The following is a 26,204-nucleotide window of genomic DNA, read 5'->3' on the forward strand; positions in this document are numbered from 1 at the left end:
GCCCAAGCCTAGCTTACTGTATGCAAACCCACTGTCATTCCGAGGCTGTCAAATACCAATACTTTGTCACGCTCCTTGACGTCTCAAAGTGATGCACAGGCTAACCTTTAGCCCAGTGATTCCCGACTGGTCCAGTCACAGGTTCAGATTTCTCCTCAGTCATTAGTACAAAGTCCACGCAGTTTAATATATTCAACATCAAAATTGAGCTGTCTTGCTGTCTCTGTCTTGTTTTACAGCAGGAAACAGCACTTCAAAATAAAAGCTCTGTGCTGGAAATTCACTGCACTTCAAAATAAAGTGTGTCTTTTTTTTTATAAACTTGACATGCGGTCCATTCAGAAAGGACGCATGATCCACTTTTGGATCGCAACCCACCAGTTGGGAGCAACTGCTTTAGCATGTGACACACAGCTGAAACACACTGTAACACAGTTAATGTTGTGAAACGGTCACAGTCAGCTTTAGGCAACAAAACTTCTTAAAAAAACATACTTTTTGGGTTTAAATAACTACGTTTTTTACGTGACGTAATCTAAATACATAACAAGTGATTGAGTGCGTGATACCAGTGCATAAATTGGGTGATGTTAAGTTAAAACAATGTAGACTTTTGGTGCTGGACATGAACTGTGATCTCCTGGATGAAAGTCCAATTCTGTTTGACCCATCCACCTCCCCTCCCTCTTTTTTGCTCTTTATACTATGTCAGTTGTTTGTCAGCATCTAGTATTGCCACACACGGGTTTACAGTGGAGTTAGTTGAAAGCCCGGTGCTTCGATGTCACAACGCTGTAACACCTGCGAGCCAAATGTTGTCACACATTTTGCATTAAGTGCAACGGCTCCACAAGTTGTTAGTCATCATATCAAACCAATCCCATTTTAGATAAACAGTTGTGATTGGTCAGCTTGGGTGGAAATCAGTCTGAACAGGATGGAGAACAGACGTATCTGCCAGAGCATAAAAAACATGAGCTTAAAAATGTGTCCAGTTACCACACTATTTTTTTTTGTAACAGTCTATTAAACAATATTAGACATTATGCATCTAATTTGGTATCATACCTAGTCCAAAACATTTGGCCATCCAGTGTTTGAATCCACTCATCTTTCATGCTCTCTTTCATCATGTTATAAACTACAATAAAACACACAATGCCTCAAAATAATCTCTATAAAGATTGATTGGTTAGAGCTGCATTGGCGCACAGAAACAAATGTTCAGGTTTTCAGGCAATTACATAAACACAAGAGACAGTTACGTTGCTCTGGAGAATTAATTAGCCCACACTTTCTGAAAGAGGACATTATTTGGTTTAAAATTAAGTTATCCAGTTTTGTTAAACAAACAACAACACTAAAAAAAATGTCTCCCAGTGTAATTCAACAAATTCATTCAAGCTTCCCAGTCATTGCACCGGCCCTCAATGCTCCCTCTGAAATATCCTCCAGTGTCAATGCAGCCGATTCCCTCATATTCCTCATATTCATAAAGGACAACAACTAAGACACAGCTTCTGAATGTCATTGCTGCACAAAAGAAATCTTCAGACAAACAGCAACACAATAATCAAGTTTCCTCAAGGGTGTCACACGGACTTGATACTTTTTTTTTTTTATTTTCTAATTATAGTTTGCACATTGCTCTCTGTGGGGAACACTTTATAAGACTTAATCTGAATTTCACACTGAGTTGCCAACACATTAATTAAGCCGAGACAACCAATGGGAGTCTAAATAAGTTACAGCAATAATAATGAGAAGCAGCGAGAAAGTCATATCTCCATCATTCTCAGTTTGATTCTCAGAGTTATTTTTTGTTCGGGGCTTTGCAGGCTCGGATGGGGAATTTAAATAGCTTCTGTGAAGCCTTGTTTTGGGTAACATTTGGCTTTTTTAATTTAAAGTGAATAAAATCCCGCACACTGATCTTTTAATGAAATGCCATCTCCTCAATCAAACACACATATACACCATTTTTCTTGATTTGCTCGGATTAAATGTCTGAAAAAGGTTTGGTTAGTTATGTGTGTAAAAAACTCTCTGTATGTAACTTTTAAACAGTATTATTTTTTATTAATTTAATTTAACAGGTTGTAACATAACTTAAAAACAGACTTTCCCTGACTTCTTCATTGCCTCTAGCTGCCTGTGGATTGACTCTTACGTAAAAGGTATTGAGGCCGAATTCAAGGGCTGCGACGTTATGCACGTTCTCATGTGTCTTGCCTATCATCAGCTTCGCTACAGCGATAACAGTGTGCAAAATAGCTAACATGAGCTAAGAAATGGGGTCCTATCATCTACAAACAAACAGCACCTGCCACAACACAGAGCCCACACATGCTGTGTTTCAGTTATATTCATTCTGCAGTGGCAGCCCGGGGGAGACGGACCTTCACTTAGCACCCTGTAGCAGTCAACCCGGGGCTGGGGTTTGCATTGGCTGAATTCAAGTTGCTACAGCAGCTAAGTTCTGAGCTGCTGTTTAGTCTATCATAAAGCTATTATAATTTAAGTGCCCCCCGGTGCCGAAAAGAAATCCTAACTTTAGGGGAAGCACTGACATGTGAAATATATTTTGATAATGTGGTTTAAGCTGGATAATATTAGCCAACGCTTGCTTGCTGACGCGGACAAATTGCTAGCTAGCTAACATACCAAAAAACTCTCTTGGGTGTCATTCAATTCATCCAGACTCCAGGGCTGATATTGCTGGTAAATGACCTATTTGCCACAACTTTATCAGCTAACGTTACAAAGGAACCAACACCATATCAGTGCAGTGTACCTTAGTCAGACCTACAGCTAGCTGGCTAACATCACTTGCTTGTTTGCTAACGTTATCGCTAGCAAAATACTGTGGACTGGATATCAGTCCGCTAGCTTGCCAAATTACTTCCCAAGCTAACGTGGTACATGATACTAACTTATGTATTATGACAATTAGTGTTGATTTAGCCAACAATAAAAGATGACAGTTAACAGTACAAAGTGCTTTGTAACGTTACTAATGTTAGCCAAGAATGACGCAGTAACCGCCAACGAGCTAACCATAACCTGAGCTAATGTTAGCCAGCTAGCTGTAATGTAATGTAATGTAATTCTACATGGTTGTTTGTAACGTCAAACGTCAGCTGATAATGTAATCTGCAAAGAGTAAACCACTTGTTATTATAGAGCCAATGGTCCAAATGAAATATAGAAACACTGCTGATAGTAATGTTACTCTAAATATGATTCATTTACTTTACAGTCATCTATTAACAGAATGATACTCAATCACTGTCAGACTTGTGTTTGTCACTGTTTTGGCCGATGCCCAGTTGCTCACTCACGGCGGCTGAGTAAAAGCCCCGGAGAGCGACCAGACCGCGGTTCATCCCTCAGAGGGAGGCGTCACTATTAACAAGGATTTTCTAAACGTTACATACAAAACCTTAAATGGAGAAGACAGATAATTGGTTTGGGGTTAAAAACAGAAAGACATGCAACATTTTCCAAGGTCAACTCCCCTTGTCACTTGAAGCTAGAAGGGTCACAGAGGCCGGGCAGCTGTCCGCCCAGCAGACGACGATTAGAAGAGAAACAAGGGCAAAACACCTCCCTGAGCTGTTCATCTGGTTTACAACGATATGGACTGCTAAAACAAAATCTGGCACACAATGTGAAAAAAAAACATCCATTGAAATCTCAGCCCCATAGAAAGCCTGTTCAAATCTCAATCATGTGGCAGAATGCATAATTCTGCTTTGTCCACTGGGTTTCTGTATTATTAACTGAAAAGGCCAGAAATAAGATCAAAACAAATTGTGCGACTGACACTCTAAGTCCCCATTTCACTGATAAATATGGCATTTAAGCATCCCCTCTCATCTCCTTCTCAGAGGCCGTGAGTATTTAAGCTTTCATGTAACACAAATGCCTCTGTGTAAAGTCTAGCAGATCATGTTTGCCGTTTTTTTTACAGCGGCTAAAGTGTGCTGCTTCACATCATGAAGAAACCGCTGCTCTGTCTAAGACTCTTTCTGCCACTTTGAGAAATAGTTTCTGAGACAAATTGGCCTGCTCGGACCAGACTCCCCACTCAGAGCGAGGTGCCGGAGTTCTCCCCTGACCATATTTTCTGTTTGCCAAACGTCTGGGAAATAAAACGCAGGGCACTGTGGACCAATTACTCACATAACAAAAATGAAAAATCACCTACCACTGTCATCAGCAATTAATTTAAGCTGCATTGGCCAAGACAGGATATGAAGAGAACAAGCAAAGATACAACTGTGGCTAATAAGGTGACTAATTTAAATGTATACTGAAAATTAATTAAGAGTCATATCAGTCTTTAATTCATGTTTCAGTCTGAGGTCAAACAAAATGAGAGTTTTAGAAACGAACAAGATTTAAAAAATCTCCTTCATGAAGATGCTTTATGTAACATACAGTTTAGACCAAGAACCAGCCAAAGGATGGGAGATGTCTACTCAAGCGTTTATATGTATTATCCCAACACATTTGACAGAATAAATGTTGGCAGTGTACTTTCTGCAAACAACAGATACGTAACATTTGTATGTTATTTAGTTAGTAGATAAGTTTTACACTTCTTCACGTTTCAATTATGGTGTGGTTAACCCATGGGTAGGTTAGGGCACAAAAGCCACATTGTAACGGTTTGAAAAGGTTATGTTTTGCCTTAATATACCAGCTTATGGTGGCGCAATCCAAAGGCAGGAAACATCAATGTATCTATAAAAATAACTGCTTTTCATGGTGCTATCCCAGCTGGAAATGCAGCAATGTCTTGTTAAAAAAAAAAAACAGCTTTTTTGTGGCAGTGCCCCAGCTAAAAACAGTAACCTCTCTGTTTAAAAAAAAAAAAAAAATCACATTTAGTCATACTATTCCTGCTGTAAACACAGCAATGTGTGAGAAAAAACAAAAGCTTTTCATGGTACTATCTGGCTAGAAACACAGCAATGTCTCCGTAAAAAGCAACCGCTTTTGTGGCACTATCCCCGATGGAAACACAGCAATGTAAGCTAATAAAAACACCCACATTTGGTGGCAAGAAAGCTTGTAAAAAAGGTGTCACGCTATCTATCTATCATCTCCTTCAAATGACAAAGTCAGCTCATATACTGCGTCACTTCAGAAACATTGATATGATGTATGATATGTATGCTGTACCATCCAAACACGAGGTGTAAAACGCCTCATAAAGAGCCAGGAGGTACGAAAATCAGCATAAGCTGCTGAACAACATAACCGCCTCCAACACCTACTTATACTTCTTATACAGCCCAAATACTTTATCATAAGAAATAAAAATAGAACATCTGAGCAGCAGCCTGGCAGGTGTCTGAGCTTTAAGTGGCAAGTACAGGTTTGAATGACAGTGTGTTGAGCCGGTATCCAAGCACGCTGAATTAACAAGGGCCGACTTTAAACAATACTAACCTCTTTAACAAACACCTGCCATCTGCCAGTCTACACTCAACAAAGCAATGAAAAAGTGTGCAGTCGCTTTGTAACCACTGCTGCTATTTTCAGCACGAGCTTGATCTTATTCAGTGTTGATCAAGATGAATGAAACATTTAGGCAAATACAGTCTGAAAGCTGTCTTGGCAGAGGGGCTGGAGCCTTCAAAGCGTGGAGAATGGGATATGGGTTAGGGAGCTGGTTTAAAGCATTCCCTAAGATTAGCTCCTTTCTTAAAATCCATCTCATTACAGCAGTTACGTCTCATAAAAAGAGTGGGAATACTACTCAGCCGTTAATGCTGCGGCTAGCATGGTAGTGGAGCCTCAAGTGAAATGTGTTTCTCTTTATGTGTAGATCCCAGAGATACAGCTGGAGGAGGCAGGGAAACTATGACTGACCAAATGAATTAAAGAAAGAGCATGGTTAATTTCCCCTCATTTCACGGAGGAGAGATACTCTGTTGGTATAAATGTGTTGATTATCTGCTACACACTGACAGTTTCACTAACCAACCACTGTGTCATTACCTCCCATTACCTCTCTGACTCCGTGTTAAAAAATGTATGCTTCAGGGCCTCCCATGTCTTCTTGGCTAAATGAAAAGGGAACATAATACAGCTTCCATGGAAGTGGCATTAACACTCTGTGGGATTTTCAGCTGGATATCAATTAGAGGCTCATTAGGCATTTAGAGATGGCAGTCCCTCCAGCTTCCTGTCGCCCACTGTGAAACTGGCTGACCCTGACCTTGAGGGAAGGCTGGCGCTCTCCGTGTCCTTTCAGCTCAGCTATCAAGCAACAGTATCGGGCGTGCTTCCTTTAAATCGAGTGTTTCGGAAAATGCATTGTTTAAAATCAGAGTCGTGGGAGGTAAAGCGGCAGAGCAAAAAAAAGTTTATGGATCTTCATAAGGACATAAATCATTGACCAGTGGTGGATGAGAGCTAAGTATATTTACTCAGGTCCGGTACTTAAGAACATTCTGAGGTAGTTGATGCTACTTTACACTTCTACCCCACTACATTTGGGAGGCAAATATTCCACTTTGTTTATTATTACAGGTGAACCCAGCAGTATATAAAGTAGCTAAAATTAGTTCCACCTTTACCAGCTACATTAGTCAGACATTAATGCATCACTAATTCTAATCCGATGATATGTTTCAGAAAATTTCAGACTCAGAACAAAGGAAAACTTCTCACATCTATTTCCAAACAGGTGCATAGGAGAGACAAGCAGAACACAACTTGTAGAAAAAACTCCTACACACTGTTGAACTTGCAAAAATGATGACATTAATGCTGCAAAGGTTCGGTGACTAGACTTTCTTCAGGCAAACAGTGTTACAGTACAACTGCTTGCCTGATGAAGGTCTCGTCATTGAAACGCTGCAGCATTTAAGTCATTATTTTTGCAAGTTAGACAGTGTGCAGGAGTTTTTTCTATAAGATGATTTCAGACTGAAATTAGCCATTTTCCATAGGGATGCACCAATTCATTGGCTGAACACTGGTATCGGCCGATATTTGCCTTGTTGACTGCCATCGGCCTATCCACAAGTCTTGCGCAGGCATAGAAGCAGGGCTCCAGGCTAACGGCATCTTGCTGTCCCAGGGACAATAGGAAAATGTTTTGGACGAACAGAGAGCTTTCCTGGGACACATTTGAGATTCAGTAAACTCATGATCGACGCATCAGTGGACGTACCCAATAATTTCCCTGAAAGCACTACACTGTGAACAATAGAATATGATAGTGTTTCCCATACATTGACGAGACTATGGCGGTCCACCATAGTCTAATTTGCCCCGCCATAGTTTCCAAAAATTGGCCAGATAAAAATTGACTCCGGTAAATGAACATCACTCTAGCGCACTGGCTGGAGCACCTACTGAGAATTCTTTGGCTTTTCAACGTTCTGTTTTGACCTTGCAGTACAAAGGAAGCGCACCAACCATAATGCAACCAAAACAGTAAGAGGACAGCGCTTTTGTTTCCCTGGTAGCTATGCCCAGTTACCAAAGAGTATCAATGTAAGTTTTTTGCAGTTACTATCTCCAGTAGTGGAAATGGCAGATGGTGGAATAACCAAAGGAACTGTGGAAAACAAAATGCAGCATGTCCCAGGTTGCTGGTGGCTGCTAGGGTTTGAGGAAATCGGAAAAAGATCGGATTTTCTTTGTGATAGCCACACCAGCAATGATACATCTTAGACAACTTTTTCACAGCAAGTGTTTCCATGTTCACTTTAAGCAGATTTTGATGCTAATACTTATGTACTTTTACTTAAGAAAGATTTTGAATGTAGGGCTTTTACCTGTTACAAAGTATTTTTATTTTATACCGTGTATTGCTATTTTTACTGAAGTAAAAGATCTGAGTGCAAAATGCAGTCTCCACCAGTTGGACAGCAGTTTGGGTTCACTTCATTTTAAAACTCAGCATGAGAAGAACTTCAAAGATGAGTCCGATAAAGCTGAGTCAATCAAGAGGGCCAAATATGCTGTGTACCCTCAGGCTACAGGGGGCAGCTATAAAATTTCAGAGTGTATTGCTAAATGTGGGAAACCATTCACAGACGGAGAATACATAAAGGAGGCTTTTGTTTGATGGATTGCCGAATAACAACACCATCATATTCAGGATTCAGAGGAGCTGTTGAGAGGCGCATTACTGAAATACTGACATTACTGAAAACCAGACAGACACATAAATTGAAAATAAATTAGATGCGCTTCAACAAATGCCACTAGCACACCTTCACTTTTGTAAACTGACACACATCATCATAGAAAAAGTTGCCGATCCATGCTAAGAACACATCTGATAGACCAGTTTTGCATTTTTATTTAGAAGATGAGACGGCAATACAAGCTGCCACGTTTACACAGGAGGACCGAACTCTTACCTCGGAGTCTCCAACAGTTGCCTGAATTACAGTACTATCTTAATTTCACTCTTGCAAAGCGTACTGCAGAGTAATGCATTTCGCTCTGCTCAGCACTGCATGTTTGTATGTTTACTCATCTGGCCTCGTGCAGCTCCTCTTTATTCTTGCCCCTTGGTGTGCAGTTTGGGGCAGAGGTGGTATGGAGTATTTTTAGACAGACTCAGAGGGGACTCTATGTTCTGACTGCTAACACAATGAACTCTCATGCCTGAACAAGGACATTTTCTGGTGACTGGAGGCTAAGCTGCAGACCACTCCCCTACCTTAAAAACAAGCCAGTGTTGAAGAAAACCAGTCACTGAAACTAGCCCTGTGCTGTGTATGGACTCTGTCAACAATCTTTTTTTATCACAGAAAACTGGCAAATCCTTAAAAAGTCTTAAATGCATTGTGAAGAGCATCTCATATGGAATATTCTGCATGTACACAGAAATACAGGATCTGTAAAAATACTGTGTTAGACAAAGTGCATTATCCTTACATCACGCTAAGTGCCACCAAGGGGTACAGCGCTGTAGATCCCACAGTGAAGCTTAAGTAGAGACTTTTCATTTGCAAAGGACAAACCCATGCAGCTGCAAGCACTGTGGTCAGTAATCTGACATTTGGTTGAACTGGGAAAAACTGAGCGCATCTTTTCGATCTGCATGCACTTTCCTTTTTAAAATTTACAAGTGTGCTGAGTGAAACCATCTTGGCTTTAGCAAAACACAATAGTTTTGCTAAAAGGAGTTTTAAAAATAGCCTGCATGCTGTGCCACGTAGCATTACAGGGCTCCAGACTGACAATGTGCAGAGCAAAGGCCACTTCACTTGATTCATTTAGTCAAAATGCACTGCTTGTGGGCGCTGTATTCAGTGTGTTCGGTAAAGCTCGGTCGGTGTGTAATATTGCCTCTCTTGCAACATTTAAGTTATTGAGTTATCCCCTAATAAAATCTATCAGTACATGCCTGGAAAGTACAAACTTGAAATTATGCTTTTGTGGACTTGCTAGCTGCAAATATCAGGCTGCTTGTTTGGTCTATTAAAGAGCAAGCAGCGGAAATATTTTAATGGACTGAAAAATAGCAAAAAGAAGATCAACAATGTACAATTTTCATCTCATTATTTCATTTGTTAAAAGCTGACAAATGGGTTTCTGTAATTTGTAAACCCTGCATACCGCTATATTTCTATCTTCGATTCAAACAAAACAATAATTAAATAAGTGTGGCCACAACTAATTGCAATTTTCCTCATATTAATCCATGTATTATGTTTTAATTGATTGCTACTTACTTATTGTATTATGAAATGTCACAAAATACAGTCAAATGTCCATGGTATGGACGTAAAGCCCATCAACAGTAAACAGGATTCAGTTTATAATTATATGAATCAGAAAAACTGAAAACCCTCTCAATACAAAAATAATGCAGAGGCAAGTGCTCAGTCAGTTTAATGTGTAGTTCAGGAAACCTGTTAAAAAAATGGACGTAGCTACTGTGAAGTCACCCACTGGTTAGTGGACCTCCTGTTTTGAAGCCTCGAGTTTGGCATTTCGTCCGTCAGTATCTTGGTTTCTAGGAGCCAGAAGTGACCATATTTGGATGAGAGGGTGGCACTGTGGAGAAACGAGGGCTGGATCTGACTTAAAGCCGACAACACTATCAAGGGACAGCCTGTCACTCAAAGTGACCCGCCCTTAATGATGAGCCTCCTCCTCCTTATGAGAAGATTAAACTGGTGAGATCCATTCTGAATCTGAATCTGAGATACATACAAATTCATGCTGTGTACAGATGTCTTAAACAAGGAAACTAGCTACAGAGACCAAAACTGTTTTTGTACCAGACTCTACACATGTTTATTACTGCCTTAAAGTTGGGCAGTTTAATATTGGCGTCTATGGGGATTGACTGGCTTCTGGAGCCAGTCTCAAGTGGCCATTCAATTAATTGCAGTTTTGGGCACTTCCTTGTTGGCTTCAGATTATTACTCCGAGTGTCTGACAACATTATGGAAAGGATCCCTACAGAGATAGGCCTTTCTGTTAAATAGTAAGAGCCTTTTTGTTTAACCAAAACAATCGCCATCACCAAACCACCGGACTTCATTTAAATAAACAGTAATTTTAGCGTGTATAGAGGCAGCATATTTTCATGTCTAACTGGGTGAATTAACCCTATGGGCCCTAGGTGTTTTTGGGGTATTTTTTACTTTACTTTTTTTACTTTACTTTTTTTTGGCTCTGGTTAGACAATCTGGGCTAACCAGATTTCCCATCATTACATGTCCTCCTATGTGCCTGTATTTTATATTAATTTTATATCAATGAAAAAAACAAATCTGTGTGATTAAATTCTTACATTTTTACATGTATCTCACCATAGCAAGTTGGAAGAAGACATATTCTGCCATATATGAAGAGGGGAGACTCTCTGGAATCTGGCAATGTAAGAACCATGATGGTGGGACATTCTGTCACTTCACAGCTGTCCAAAACATGTGGTTTGTGCCAGGCGGACATGATTGCCAGTATTTTTTCATTATTGCAAGAAATTCCATTGACTCATTCACAAGTCAAAAATGTGTTTTATCTGAAAGAAACATGCAATATTTACATCTAAGATCATAGAAAAATAGTCAGCCAAGTGCAATGATGTCCTCCAAGATAATATTTGTTTTTCAGTTTCAGTTATATATTGGGGGGACAATTTGGGCATTGGTGGGGGGGGGCACGTGTCCCCCTCAATGTATATGGTGACTTCGGCCCTGTCAGCATGTATAATTAGGCTGCAGTTGTCTGGGTGCGCAAAAGTGAAGTGCACTTGTCTTGTCATACAAAGTTTGATGGAGTGTCAACTGGACAATATGGAGATATTTGCATCTTGAAAGCCGGACTACAAATGTGGACAGACAGGGAGAAACACACGCAAGCCTAAGAAGTGGTAAGATATGATATTCCTCACTATATGAAGTGACTGATAACAAGCTCTGTATAATGGATTGTAAAGAAATTCGTCAGGTTTTTATTTTGTAGACACTTGATCTGTATTTATAGCATGATGGGATGACAGCACAATGATGTGTGTGGTATCATCGGAAAGCTCTGCTCCTGCACTTTCATGTGATATGCGTGGCATTTCTGTCCGACCCTGGATTCGGGAGTAATCCATCCAAGAGTAATGTGTGTGCAGAGCTGTATGAAAGCTGTTATACATAATTTTAGTGTAACTTTATCTTTTTTTTTTCGCTGTGAAAACACTGGATTACCGACAAGTGCTTGATCTTCTCGGAAAGCTACGATTCCGCTGTTTCACGTGATCCATAGAGAAGAACAGGTGTGAATTTGGACGCACTATGCGCCGTTCGGGCCCATAGGGTTAAGGGTTTATTTCAACTGAACCTGAGTGGGTGATTGTTGGAACAGTAGAAAGACAACTTCCCGAGTTTTATTTCATCTCTGCTGTCTTTGTATTAAGTGTGTTTTACGATGATAAAATACTAAAATAGAGTTTGGTGAGTTTGGCGATGGTGATTTTGGGGCTGTACCTGGTTAGACAAAAATGATCTTACTCTTAAAAAAAAAGGTCTTTCTCTGTAGGGATCATTTCCATGATGTTGTCAGACACTTAGAATAACAATCTGAGTCTATCAGTGGCAAACACAAACACTTTGAGTGGATGTACATTAGGGATGCACCGATCCGATATCTGGATCAAATATCAGCCCTGATATCATGAAAATAGATGGATCGGGTATCGGAAAATGCAACCTATACCTGAGACGATCCTTTCCGTTTAAATTTATTGCGACGTGAGCTATGTCATGGAGTGAAGGAGAGAATCTGCTGTGTGGAGGTATTTCACACTATTTCAACTGCTGTTGCACAATTGTTTATTTCTGTTCATCATTGCATTTATCTGTTTCATCTTGTCTCATTTTATCTTAGGAAAGAACTGTGTAGTCATCAATGCCTGATGCCTCTAGTCTTTTCTGTTCTACATGTAAAGGTATATAGCTTTGTAGGTCAACCATGGTATCGGATCGGTATCGGGTATCGGCTGATACTCAAAGCCACAGCATCGGGATCAGTATCGATGCTGAAAAAGCTGGATCAGTGCATCTCTAACGTACATTGACAATACAAAAATGCAGTGGGTGGTTACGTTGCAGCCTGTTTCGAGGCTGCCAGCTGCAGCTGTCTTGCTCAGTACTGGATGAATTTCAAAAATTGTTGTTCCCGTTATTCACTTAGACACAAAAACATGGGAAAATAGGTTAAAAAATACCGAATTTACGCTTTAACAGTTTTTTTTTTTTAATTGTGGTCAATGATAATCAGGAACTTTCTACTTCCAGACAAGGCAATATTGGAAATAAAAAACAAACACTGGGTTGGCGACACAGTGTTTTGACTGCAGACACTTATGTTTTCAAATGCATTACGCGAAGAACATATTCACATTTTTCTTTCTGTCAAAACCTTCATAACAGATCAAATCATAATAGCATAGTGACATGGGACTGAGCAGACTTAATCAAAATCTGCACTCGTTGGCTGCTATGGTGCTAAATGATAAATCTGATATCACAGACATAATGACAGAACCCCAGATTACCCTCCTGATAACTGATAAGAAACTAATGTCATCAGTTCACAGAATGTGCAGACAAAACTGTGAATAACTAAAACAATGGTGGTAAAGCTTCCTCAGCATGACCACTCTGGTGAACTGGCCTCTTACTGGCTATTGCCTCACTCCACAGAGCGATGCAAGGTCATATCAAACATCTTGAGATTAAAAGTGCATTCTTGACTTTACTGTCACGTAAGTATTGTCCTTAAATCTTGGGAATTATGATTTACAGCCTTTTATTTATTGGAGTTCCTAAATACAAAGGGTATCATTGAAGACAGTGTTGGCCTCGACTCAAAACAGCGCTACTTTTCATAAAATCCTTTTCCCCTACACTCCTACACTTATCGTCACACCCTGTTTTAGCACACAAAGCCAATGGAGGCAGCTGTATTAACAACAACGTGTCCACTGTGTTCTACAGTCACACAAATGCCTGGCAAATTATAATGGAGTTAACCCATTAATGGCACTTCACATCACAAAGCGGAGGCCCATCTCCCACCACTTACTGCGCACCACATACAGAGGAACAGTGGAGCTATTTAGATATGACAGAGCACTAGTGTTTCATTGACAACTTCACGCCAGCCCACAGATCACATTTAAAAAGCCTTGGCAGCAGCAGTGTCAATGCGCGAGCATTAAGCAGATGACATGGTGGTAACCCTATTTGTCTTGAGCTGAACCCATTATAGCACGCAGTTAAAATGCACAGCTTTCAGCATGGAAGGCGAAGTCCCTGCTGGTAGTCTGCTAATAGTGACACCAGATGTTGTGAGTGAGAAGAACAGGGAGGATGAGAGCAAGTGCTGGATGATGACTGCACAGAAGGAGACAGATGAGGAAAGTATATGGTGGGTGTAAAACAAGCGGCTTCCTCCAGGGATGCAAAAGGAAGACAATGCAGGAGTACCAAAAACTGCATTTCTTCTAATGACCATTTGAGGCTGGCTCCAAGAGCGAGTCAAGCCTCATACACCCTCTATGTTAAAATACCCAAATTTACAAAAGGAATAAACATGTTTACAGCCTTTTGGCCTCTATAGCTAATTATAACATTCATGATTACATTTTATTAAGGCTTATACACAATTAACGACGCTTTGAGTGACAGGTTGGTGTCATCTGTTGACAGTCGACTAATAGTAATCATTTAAGGCCATTAGTCGACTAGTCACCCATGTTTACAATAATAATTTAATTATTAAATCATATATTTTTGGTAGCATGTCCAACACGCTATTAACTAGCCTGTGTAACAACCGCAGGTACCAGCCCAGTAAATTAGGGGCCATACACATGCTGTGACTTTAACCACCTGGAAAACATGAGGTCGGGCGCTGGGTGCTCCTCTTGTGCCTTTTCTGTGCCAGCTTTTCATGAGCACAGCAGCAGGTTGTGGATGAGGTTACTAAGCAACCTTAACAAGCATCGCACAGCCTGTTGACCTGAGACCCTGAGTGCAGAGCTGATCTTCTTCCAGGAGCTGTCTGTAAGTGTGTAGGCCTATCGTCTGTGGGACAGATGTAAAGCTCTGGGTAGCCCTGCACTAACATGATCAACTTCTCTGTATTTATCAGACTGAATATTTACAGAAGGGAAAGATATATGTGGGCTGTGATTGGTTTGTGTCTGACTGCTGAGTGTGGCCACTTCCTGTGTCTGTCCTTTCAAATTAAATTCTCATATGGTCCAGTGATAAAGGTTTTGAATTATTATTATCATCATTACTGCAGTAAATCGATGTACCGTGCTAAACAAACTAACAGCTATGGTTAGGGTTAGCTTCACCCTCTCATCCAAACATGGTTACTTCTGGCTCCAAAAAATCCAAGATGGTGACAAAATGCCAAACTTGGGGCTTCAAAACAGGAGTCCACAAACCAATGGGTGATGTCACAATGGCTACGTCTATTATTTTATAGAGCCAGTGGTGTAAAACTATGCACACAAAAACTGAGGGGGGTTAACAGAGGTCACTGGTTATTCCCAACACTGCAAGGTGAAGGTTGTGGATATCATAGCTGTTGTTCCAGCTCAGAGACACAGCTTCCAAGCCTGATGAATACTGTGCCATTCATCTGCCATCAGCAGCTGGGGTCGGCTCAAGCAGCTGCCTAATAGGCTAACGGGGATCTTCGGCTCCCAGGAGGAAAGTTTGAGTGGCAGACTGACTGGATACGGCCGCACAGCCAATCTCTGTTATCTAACATCCGAGCCATCTTGGCAGGATCAGGTAATGTCGTGTAATTTAAGAGGCAGCACACATAAAAGGAATGCATGTAACACTTCCACTTGTCCGGAGAGAAGTGATTAAGTTGATTTCATTAAAGCTGCAATGCAGCAGTGAGCCCAAAGACTCCAGTCACAGCAGTAACTGCCAATATGAAATATATCAGTGCAAACGAAGGGGAAATGGGTAGAAATGACTTCCCAGGCTCAGCGAGAACAGGCTTCTAGTCTCAAACAAATACATCAGTCTGAGCATGTTGTTACATGTCAGCATCTTTCAGGTCGTATAAGCCTTTTAAAGATAATTTTCTGCATCCAAACAAAAGAGCACCACTTAAATTTCTTCTGCGGGGCATTCACAGGCCACTTGAGCCAGCAGCTGTGTTCCATTCCCACCAAGTGGCTTACCACTGTTTTCAAAGAGAACACACTGTGCCAGTAAGTCAATTCTGATTGTGATGTTTGATCAGGATTAGTTTTAGTAGAAGCAGTAGTCTTATTAGTTCTGATGTTTGGCTTCCACAGGTAGATATTTTGAAGGTAGCACAGTGAACTGTGACCTGTGTTCATCTTGTTATTTCGTGCATATATGCTTCTCCTGCCTGTGATGCACTGATTTATTAGCCGAACATCGATATTGGCTGCTGGCTGTTGACTGCCATCGAGCCATCAGCTAAGAAGATGACATTCACAGATGGCAGTCGCCGACGTTTTCCTGTTGTGTCACATCAATTTTGCACAGGCTAAAAAGCATGGCTCGAGTCTAACGGCGTCCTGTTGTAGTGGTAACGATAGGAAACCTGTGAAAAACAGAGACAGGTCAGGAGACGCACCCTATTGTTTCCCTGGTAATGCGACATCGTGAACAACAAATCCATGTTGAGAGTGAGTTAACGTTAGCTGTAAGCTGTTGGCAGCTGGTGGCTGAAACTAACAGCTGACGGAGGTTGCACTGAGTTACTTTATGATGTGTTCAAGCTCTATTCAGTAAAAATGATTATTGTACTAAGGTAAATTATGATATCATCATGATGTGTCTCATATAGCTCATACCCCCTTCACCCCCACCCCTGACTGGCAACTTCGGAAGGTCTCTTTTGAGCCAAGTTCAGACCAAAGATTTGCGAGGAGATGAAACCGTTTTAGAACATTGCAGAGAAAAGCTGCAGCAGTGTGAACTGGTGGTCTGAGCTTGACTTAAGCCGGCTGATGGTGTCACGTACAACTCAGCTGGTCAAATCGCTGGCGGCTGGTTTTAAAACACGAAGCATTTCACTTGTTTCTTCAGGCAAGTCTGCTGGTCAAGTCAAAGTGGCGTGTTCACTTGTCGCAGCCAGTGCTCCGTCCCCACCGAGCCGTCTGTTTCCGTCAAATGCAGCTGTAGCCAGTATCTCACTATCACTATCCTCTGTCATATTTTAAGAACTACAAATCATATTCAGCCACAAAATAAACCTGAAAAGCTGGAAATCATAACGGAAGTACAGAGAGTTGTTGCATAGAGATGATACACTGTCACATCAGGTTGCATTGGTGTGAACCGCCAAGTTTTTGAAACATTGCAGAATGGTGCATTGCAAGTAGTAGTTGCCTGAAATGTTTAAATATAATAAACAAAGGTAGGCTACTCTTAAACTTAGTCTCCTTGTTAAACAGAGAAATACCACCGCACACCTTCTGAATTGAAGTTTATCTTTTTCATCAAACTAAAACTAACAGCTTAACTGCCTTGTTAAGTCATTGTTAAAACACAGCTAAATCAAACTGGACACAAAAGATATAAAACTCACCAAAGCAGTCTTTGTTAGTCTCGTTAGATGTCTAGTTAATTATTCCAATAATCACTACCTCTAGTTTTGTCGTAATAAACCCTTAATTCATTGGGGCAGTTGTGAAAAGATGCCGTTTTTCCTTGTTGTCACTCTGCTGTCGCTGGCCGGCTGTTAAGAGTCCTGTAATGTTATCCCCACAACTCATAGTCGTTGTTGATGGTGGCTCATGCTGTACATTAATACATCCTTAAAGGGCCAGTGTGTAAAATGGGTTGAAAACAGTGACATCAGTGGTCAAATTCTAGATTGCAGGGCTCACTCGCTCACCCCTCCCGTCGGGTAAATGATGGTGGCCTCGTAGGGACAAAAAGCCTTGCGCACAGGTTTTTCAGGAGTAGGTCTGTTACGACCCGGCTCAAGTGGCCATAACAAAAGAGAGACACACCATGATGAACGGTTAACGAAAGATATTTTATTGGAAGCAAATCAAACCAAATTAGACCAAATTAGCAAATAACTAAATAAGAATAACATATGGAGTGTGAATGTCAGTGATATCAGTACTATGTGTGAGTATTAAATGATGGGTGTGGGAGAATGTGTATGTGTAAGTGTTGGAGAGTGCGTCAAAGCAAAGAAACTAAAACATTACCAAACCAGACCAGAGTGGTTGCCTGTAGGAAGGAGCAGAGGGTGAGTGAATGAGTGGCCACAGCTTTTTATCAGCTTCAGTGCACCGGGCCCAGGTGCACTGAGTTGCAATCAAGGCAGCTTGGGAGAGACAGGCCTGAGACACTCACAGCAGACACACCCCTAGATGACACAGGGATCATCACAAGGTCTATCTAGCGACGAGGTGAATGTTTATTTAGAAATCTAAGCCATGTTACAATATTGTAATGAATCCCTCACAAGCAGGAGACCAGAGGAGCATTCGGGGAAAAGGCCAGTTTATTTGAGCACTCCAGAAACTCCGGTAACACTCCAGGGGGTAAAAAACTCTGTCCACAAACGCTGACTCTTCTGGCGTAACAGTGTGGGGGGACCCCCCTCCCCTCTCTGCTCTGCCAATCTCCAGCCTGCACACTGACTGACAGTGTAGTCGGTAAACAGAGCTCAGCTGTTAATTTAGCCTAGCGATATCTCCGGATTATAGTAGCTGCAATGGACGACTTTGAACGCGATTTTGAAGAGTTTCTTGTAGCGGACACAGACCCAGAGCCATACCTGTTTGAGCCGGAGCATACAGATGAGGAACTCCATGTGTGCAGTGCTCAGCTGTTCCTTCTCCTTTATGTAGCTGGACGACTTCGCGTTTGAAGAGTTTCATTTATGGACACAGACCCAGAGCCATACCTGTTTGAGCTGAGCATACAGATGAGAACTCCATGTGTTTGATATACTGGCGAGAAGAGAGGCTGAATGCACAGAATGGGTTTCAGTGCTACTGCTGCCATCGTAGATATATATCATATATATATATATATATATATACATACATATACTTCTTATATATATCAGATATATATATTCTCTCACATATGCATATATATATATCCATATATATATATATATATATATACTAAACATATATATATATATATATCCATACACATACATATACATATATATATATATATATATATATATATATATATATATATATATATTCATATATATGCATATATACATCATACATACATACATACATATATATATATATATATATATATACACACATACATATATACATACATACATATATATATATATATATATATATATATAAAAAGCATAATTATAAGGCTACGAAAACCAAACGAATTTTATTTTATAGCGATTATACACTTGTATAAACATATTAATGGGTAGAATATTCAGATTCTGATTCAGATTGACAATAAACCATGCCAAATATTACACACTGGCCCTTTAATACAGCATCACCATATTCGTTTAATAAAAAGATGAGCATGTGTATTATTGACGGTACTGAAAATCATACCATTGGGATTTCTAAATGCCCTGGTATACTGTTATACCGTGATACTACCCAAGGTTAAACAAAAAGAAAATAAACAATAATAACAAAACATAGGTATTGGCTATCGACCAAATTTAACCATCAGTATCGGCCCAGAATTTCACAATCAGTGAGGTTTTTTGCATAGTTTATAAATCAGATGTAGTATTTAATGGAGAAGTGTGGATAAAAATAAGAAGCAGTATAGTTGTCGGTGAAGATTCTCAGTCATCCAGGTCATGGTAATCGTAAGTGCTATATCGTAGGCAACTGGACTTGCTTGCGTTTCTTGAAACTCACAATGTGAGTCGTTGACCCACCTGGCCACCATGTGAGTCGTTAGGGTCAGGTGGGACAAGGGGTGAATGGGCGTGAAGTCGTCTGGGGAGGGATCCCAAGACTGCATTGTAGGTGGCGGATAAGTAGTGTCATAAGCCACCCCCTCTGTTTAACGATGGTCGTTCCAGCTTGACATAGATTGCTTCTTTTACTCCTATGTAGATGGCTTCTTTTACCCCAGAAGAAGCAGTATAGAAAACAGCAGAGGAGGGTATGAATATCAGACTTATAAATTCTCTACAGCCCTCCTGATTTTAAACAGCAGATCTTATTCATTACACACTTCCTCTTTTGGGACACGTGGTAACAGTTGCTACTTTAATGATCTGTAAGCAACGACTCATGGCAACTGAACACATGCTTCTGCCAGATATACAAAACACAATGCTGTGAAAAGCAGGCAGACTAAAATATTAAGCAAAAGAATCTCAAACCTCAAGTTATAATAAATTGATGCAGTGCTCCCATTTATTGTTATGAAACCGTAACTAGGCCTACATATCATAATAGCCTCCCTTGTATGTAGCAAATGAAAACACTGAAGCACTTTGATCCTGCGCTGTATTTTTGGTTGAGCTGCTGGATCCTTTTTTTTTTAAGGTGTATACACAACTCCTTTGAAGAGAAACAGGCAACAACATGTACAAGAAAAACAGTCTCACCAGCACCTTTCCCAAAATCTATCCTGGCTGGGCTTTTTCTTTCTAAATCACAGACCTTTCTCGTACAAATATTCAAGATACTGTCACAGTGTTGTCGTGGTTTTGCTGAAAGCGCTCTTCAAAGCCACAGAAAGCTATATGAAGTGGTATTTGCGACAAATAATACCCCAGAACAACCTCAATTGTCTGAGGCTGAACTGCAGCAAGAGAGGGCTGATTCCTAACACAAACATCAAAATCTTCATCTAGTCAAAGGCGGTGTGCGACAAGTAAGTGAGAAACAGTCAAAATGTACCCATCAGAACTCAATGAATGTCACTGACTCCCAGCAGTACAGGAGACACAAGGGTAGCAGCGGCTAACCACAGCATTATTCCTCCGACAGTGGAGCCGAGAAGCCAAGATGAAACGGCCTCGGCTTTACCTCCGGTTCCATTCACTAAAAAGAAAGAATGAGGCGCTAAGGAGACGCCTTTTTCGCATCATTATTACATAATCAAAGGGCCACACCGAAATGAGGGACATGCCTGAGGAGAATCCATCCCTCATTAAAGGAGTTCAGCGCACAGTTGTCTCTTCCAAATGAGGCAATTTCAGAGTGTTTTACAGACTATCACGGATATCTTCATCCGCAGAGTTCTCAACATGTTAAAGCTGCTGGTGTGAATTTCTACTGGTGTGTGACGCTTAGCTGTGGTTCCCATTGCCTTGCATTTATAACACGACTGCCTTGCCCACTCTTGGGGCTTGGAGCTGAGTTACAGGCCAAAAAGAGGAAATAAATTATGACAGAAATATCAATTTTAATTCCCATTACACTGCATTTTTTTCTAAACTGATGATTACGCCATTCATACTGCAGCACACACATACATGCACGTATACATAAAAAACTAAAAAGCCAAGCATTTTTTTCCAATAGGCTTTCCTGGTTTCCTTGACTGCTTTTCCTGATTAAAGCAGCATAAAGAGAGCCATTTCCCTCAGTGCTCAGGGAAATGAATCAAAACATCCCCGAGGACGACACCTTTATTCCCTGTACGGGAAACAATCTCACATTTTCAGAGCTGATAAGATTTAGAAAGCGACACCCAGTGCCGCCCGGCTCGGTCATAGACGCACAGCGAAAGAGCTGTTATACCTCATTAAACTACAGACTTCTTCATATCTTAAAAAGCAGTCAAACTTGTGTGGTTAGACATCTCTTAATTTACTCCAACCACTTTACAGAATTCAAAGTGCAGTGTCATATGTTTGTTAGTTGTATGGTTATATGCAAAGCTGTCTATAAAAGCTGCTGGTGACACTTCAAAGGAAAACCTAAGAGTTTAAACTTTAACTATACTACGCAATATCAATCCATAATTTTATTATTTTATTATTTTATGACAAAGAGCTATAATTTGCCTCTCTGATGTAGCCACTTCTTCTCAGACTGCCTCAGCCACTCCTGATTTAAATCAGTGATTTTCTACATTTCCAAGAATGACTTTCAGTGACCCACAGAGTAAGAATGTACTTGAACACCTCAGCGGTAGGATTAGGTGAAAAGAGCGACAGTCGAACAAAAGTAAGAGATTTTCCGGTCAAGAAAAAGTGAGTTTCACCTCTTATGTAAAAATGTCCTGTGGCTGCATTACATTAAGCTTTATCAAGACTACTGTCAGTGTCTCCTACAACGGCTCTTTCCCTGTACCAAATTCTCCGACCTCCAACATGCAGAAGCTTTTTCTAATCTGATCATCTGTGCACTCACATTCGCACTCCCAACTCATCAAATACCGCCGACTGGTCAGTTGCCCTCAATGTCAAACTACGACACACTATACACCCATCCAGTGTCGGTTTTGTACGTTCAGGCAGTGTGTGTCAATTAACGCTCATTACATGCATTGTATTTTCAAAATAAACAGCCTCTTTTCAAAACAAACTTAAAATGTAGGTTGAAAACCAACTGTTTTTAGCTTTACTGCCTTAGGTTTGTGCAACAAGAGTATGTGGTTAGGTTTAAAACAACATAAGTATGTTTGTTACTAACTTAATGCAATGTCACGTAACCTACGTCACAAGTGTAGCATGCTACACAGACTAGCACGCTATGTTGTTACTACAACATCTTGATTGACTTTTGGTTTTAGCAGGCTCAAGAGTTTGTTTGACCAATCCATTTCCCCTCCCGCCCGACCTATGCGGACTTAATCGCTCTTTATCTGGAAGGTACTTAAAGCGTCAAAACATGCCGCCACCTGCTGCGTCTCACACTGCCACTAAAGGGTGCCTCTGTGTCAATATCTGACGCCAAGGGCCACTGACCAAGCATCAGTATTTGAGACTGGGATCAGTGCCTTCCAAAACCACAACAAATCGCTGTTGAAAAAACGTATAGGCTAAGGGAAAGATCGAGGCTTGAGTTCAAATCAAAGACTGTATAAAATAAGGGTCATAGCTACTGTGACATCACCTAATGGGTTGTGGCCTCCTGTTTTGAAGCTTCAAGTTTAGCATTTCTGCCATCACCATCTTGGATTTTTGAAGTCTCACAGACAGCCTGTCACTCAAAGCAGCCCATCCTTAATTATGCGTAACTGTAGGCCGTAATAAAATTTAAAAGGAGGGGGTAAGGGTTGTCATGCAAGGCTGTAAACATGTTTATTATCTGCTGTAAAGTTGGGCATTTTAACATGGGGGGTCTATGGGGATTGACTTGCGTTTGGAGTCAGCCTCAAGTGGCCATTAGAGGAACTGCAGTTTTTTGCACTTCTGCATTTGCTTCATTTTTTGTCCCTGGACGTTGCAGCATGGCTCAAATAAGTACTTATTTAAAATTAAGGAAACATGTTAGCTTGGGTTTAATGGCTGCTTTGTTACGGTTAGGGTAGCTCCGTTGTCATGGTAACAATAATAAACACATGGTTTTGGTTAGGGAACTGGCCAAGCTTAAAAAAAAAAAAAAAAAACACTGACTGTCAGATGGAAACAGAAAACAAATGAAATGCTTCTCTTCAAACATCAAAAGTGCTACGCAAACTAAATTGTCTCCATACTAGTTGGATTGATGGATGTTTCTACAGATACCCGACAGATACTCAGTGGAAGAAGAAAAATAACCGAAATCAACAATATGGACTAATTTCTATTCCGGGGTGACCACTGAGACACAAACGCAGACTTCCTGTTCTGTGTAAACTGAATTTCTGCCACTTAACTAGGTCTGCATAATTGATGACAACGATTTTGCTCTCAACAATAAATTACATTTTATCTGGTGCAATACTGGCACTGTGAGTTTAGAGTGCCTACTTTTAGTATCAGTTTTGATTCAAAGATTTGAGGCATGTTTTATTCATACTGTGCATTTCATAAGTACAGCGTGAAACCAAAGGCTGTCTTCTGTCAACTTAAGTTGGAGAGAAATCCTTCGCCCATTCACTGCAGCAGAATCTTTTTAGTTTTGACCTTTGGCCTGTCAGTGAGCGTGACGGGAGGGCCCGCATTGGCTCGGACTGTGGAAAACAAGGCCTTGTCACTAACCCCCCCGTGAGCAGATAAGCAGAGTAAGACAAAAGAGTTTAAGGCTGGTCGACTAAAAAAGAAAAACATCATGATCTCATAATGGAAAACCTCCTTACTGTGAACTCACAGATGTGTGTCAGGAGTAGGGAGAAGCAAAACTAGTGCATGTCATTGATGTGATGAGAGAACGCTTTGAGGATGACTGTCTTTTATCTGCGCCGAGCCGAGCTGACAACCAAGAACTTGAATAAAAAAGTACAGCGAGATAGCAGTCATCTCCAGCCTCATACAAAAACCATGAGTACTGGATCCCAAATCTTACCAGTCTGCAGACCTATTTTTCTGATAAATGCTTTATCACAGCAGTTCTCTGGGTGCCATAAAGGCATAGCTTGCGATTTAGAGTGTGTGTAAACTAAGCCCTTAAAATGACATTTTTTTGGTCTGTGACAGTTTTGCCATTTCACAAATCTGCACCATGTTTAATCCTATCCATATAACTGAGAAACATCTAAGACAACTTCCAAGGTTTTCACATCCTATCACATCCCCCATCCAAAGCAGACTCCATCCATATGAAGTGCTGAATGGTGATCATAGGGAAATAAGCGTTTTCCCCTTCCAAACAACAGGCATTACACAGATTAACAGTCTTTGTTGAAACATATTATTACCACATAAGACCCTGTCGAGAAGGACCAGATGTCAGATAATAGGTTGTGCAGAGTGAGGTAGGTGCTGGCCTGAAGCCACTAAGCAAGTAAGAACAGCTTCTTCCATATAAATCTCCGCACTTTATGGACAGTTTGTTGTCTGGGTGGGCAACCCCCTTATACCTTCAGACTGTAGGCGCTGAATATAGGTTACACATAAAGGCATGGGCGGATCATGAGACAACAGGCCCCTGGGTACAGACACGCAGAAGGCCCCACCATCTCTGCTTCACAAGGGCAAGTTGTTTAGTCTCTTTCTGTTGCTGCTTTAGCATTTCTTTGTAGTCCTTATGCATCACTCTGTGGTTGTGTTTCTTTGTAGTTTATTTGCCTGTGGTTATTTTGTGCCTTTATAGTCATTTTGTGTCTCTTTGTGGTTGTTTTCCTCCTTTTTGTAGTAATTGAGAGTCTCTCTGTAGTTGCTATCTGTCTCTTGTAGTCATTTCCAGTCTCTTTGTGGTCATTTTGTGTGTCTGTGTAGTCATTTACTGTCTCTTTGCAGCTGTCTCCTGCATCTCTATCTCCTTGTAGTTATTTTGTGTCTCTTTGTAGTCACTTTGTTTCCCTTTGTAGTCACTTTGTGTCTCTTTGTAGTCATTTGGTATTTCTTTGCGGTTGTTGTGCCCCTTTTGTAGTTGTGAATTCTCTTTAGTTGATATGCGTCATTTTGGGTCTCTTTGTGGTCATTTTTTGTCTCCTTGCAGCTGTGTTTCATCTCCTTGTAGTTATTTTGTGTCTCTTTGTAGATTATTCGTCTATGTTTTGCTCCTTTTTGTAATCATGTAGAGTCTCTTTGTAGCTGCTTTGCATCTCTTTGAGGTCATTTTGCATCTCTTTGTGGTCATTCTGTGTCTCTTAGTAGTCATTTTAAATCTTTTTTTAGTTACTTTGCGTCTATTTGAAGCCATTTTCAGTCTCTTTGTGGTTGTTCTGCCCCTTTTTGTAATCGTTTCGAGTCTCTTTGTAGCTGCTTTGCATGTCTTGGGAGTCATTCTCAGTGTCTTTGTGGTTCTTTGTGGTTATTCTGTGTCTCTTTGCAGTGATCTATAATCTCTTTGTAGTTGCATCACATCTCCTTGTAGTCATTTTGTGTGTCTTTGCAGTTTTTTGTGTCTGCGGTTGTTTTCTGTAGTCGTTTTAAGGTCCTTTGTAGCTTCTATGCATGTCTTTTCAGTCATTTTCAGTCTCTTTGTGGTTATTTTGCCCTTTTCTGTCATCCTTATGAGATCCTTTGTGGCTGTTATGCTCCTCTTTGTGGTCATTTTCAGTCTTTTTGTGGTTGTGTTGCTCCTGTTTGTAGTCATTTTGAGATCCTTTGTAGTTGTTATGTGCCCCTTTGTTGTCATTTTGTGTCTCTCTGAGGCTGTTTTGCGTCTCCTTTGAGTAGTTTTGTGTCTCTTTGTAGTCAGTTTCAGTTTCTTTGGTCTTGCTATGCATCTTTTTGTAGTCATTGTCAGTCTCTTAGTGGTCATTTTGTGTTTCTTTGCAGCAGTTTTTATCTCCTTGTAGTCATTTTATGTCTCTTTGTGGTCATTGTGAGACTCTTCCTGGATGGCACATACTAAATTGAGTGACATTTTGAAGGTGAAGGCCAGGGGGGCCCCTGACACTTTAAGCCCCTGGACGCGTGCCCAGTAGGCCTGTTCATTAGTCCATCCTTGCGTACAGCATGACTATCCTCTATGTGTAACCTACAGTACATCCACCATCACAAGGTAACTCTATATGTGCACAAATTAACACACAAACCTTAACAACAACTCACACTGTTTGATACAGCAAGGCATCTGTTTATCTGCAAATTCTGTGGCAGCCTCCCTCTTTAAACGACATGTATGAATGACCATCACCAATAAACAACATAATGTTAGAGAGAGGAAACACACA

At 40.7% G+C, this 26,204-nt stretch overlaps 1 protein-coding gene across 7 annotated transcripts in view; it reads right to left on the reverse strand.

Annotated features, from left to right (window-relative positions):
* tanc2b (tetratricopeptide repeat, ankyrin repeat and coiled-coil containing 2b) overlaps window positions 1-26,204 on the reverse strand; it is a 265,575-nt gene that overhangs the window by 238,587 nt on the left and 784 nt on the right. The gene's annotated exons all lie outside the window — the stretch shown is intronic.

This window comes from Epinephelus fuscoguttatus, linkage group LG20, assembly GCF_011397635.1.
Source record: "Epinephelus fuscoguttatus linkage group LG20, E.fuscoguttatus.final_Chr_v1".
Taxonomy (NCBI): Eukaryota; Metazoa; Chordata; class Actinopteri; order Perciformes; family Serranidae; genus Epinephelus; species Epinephelus fuscoguttatus.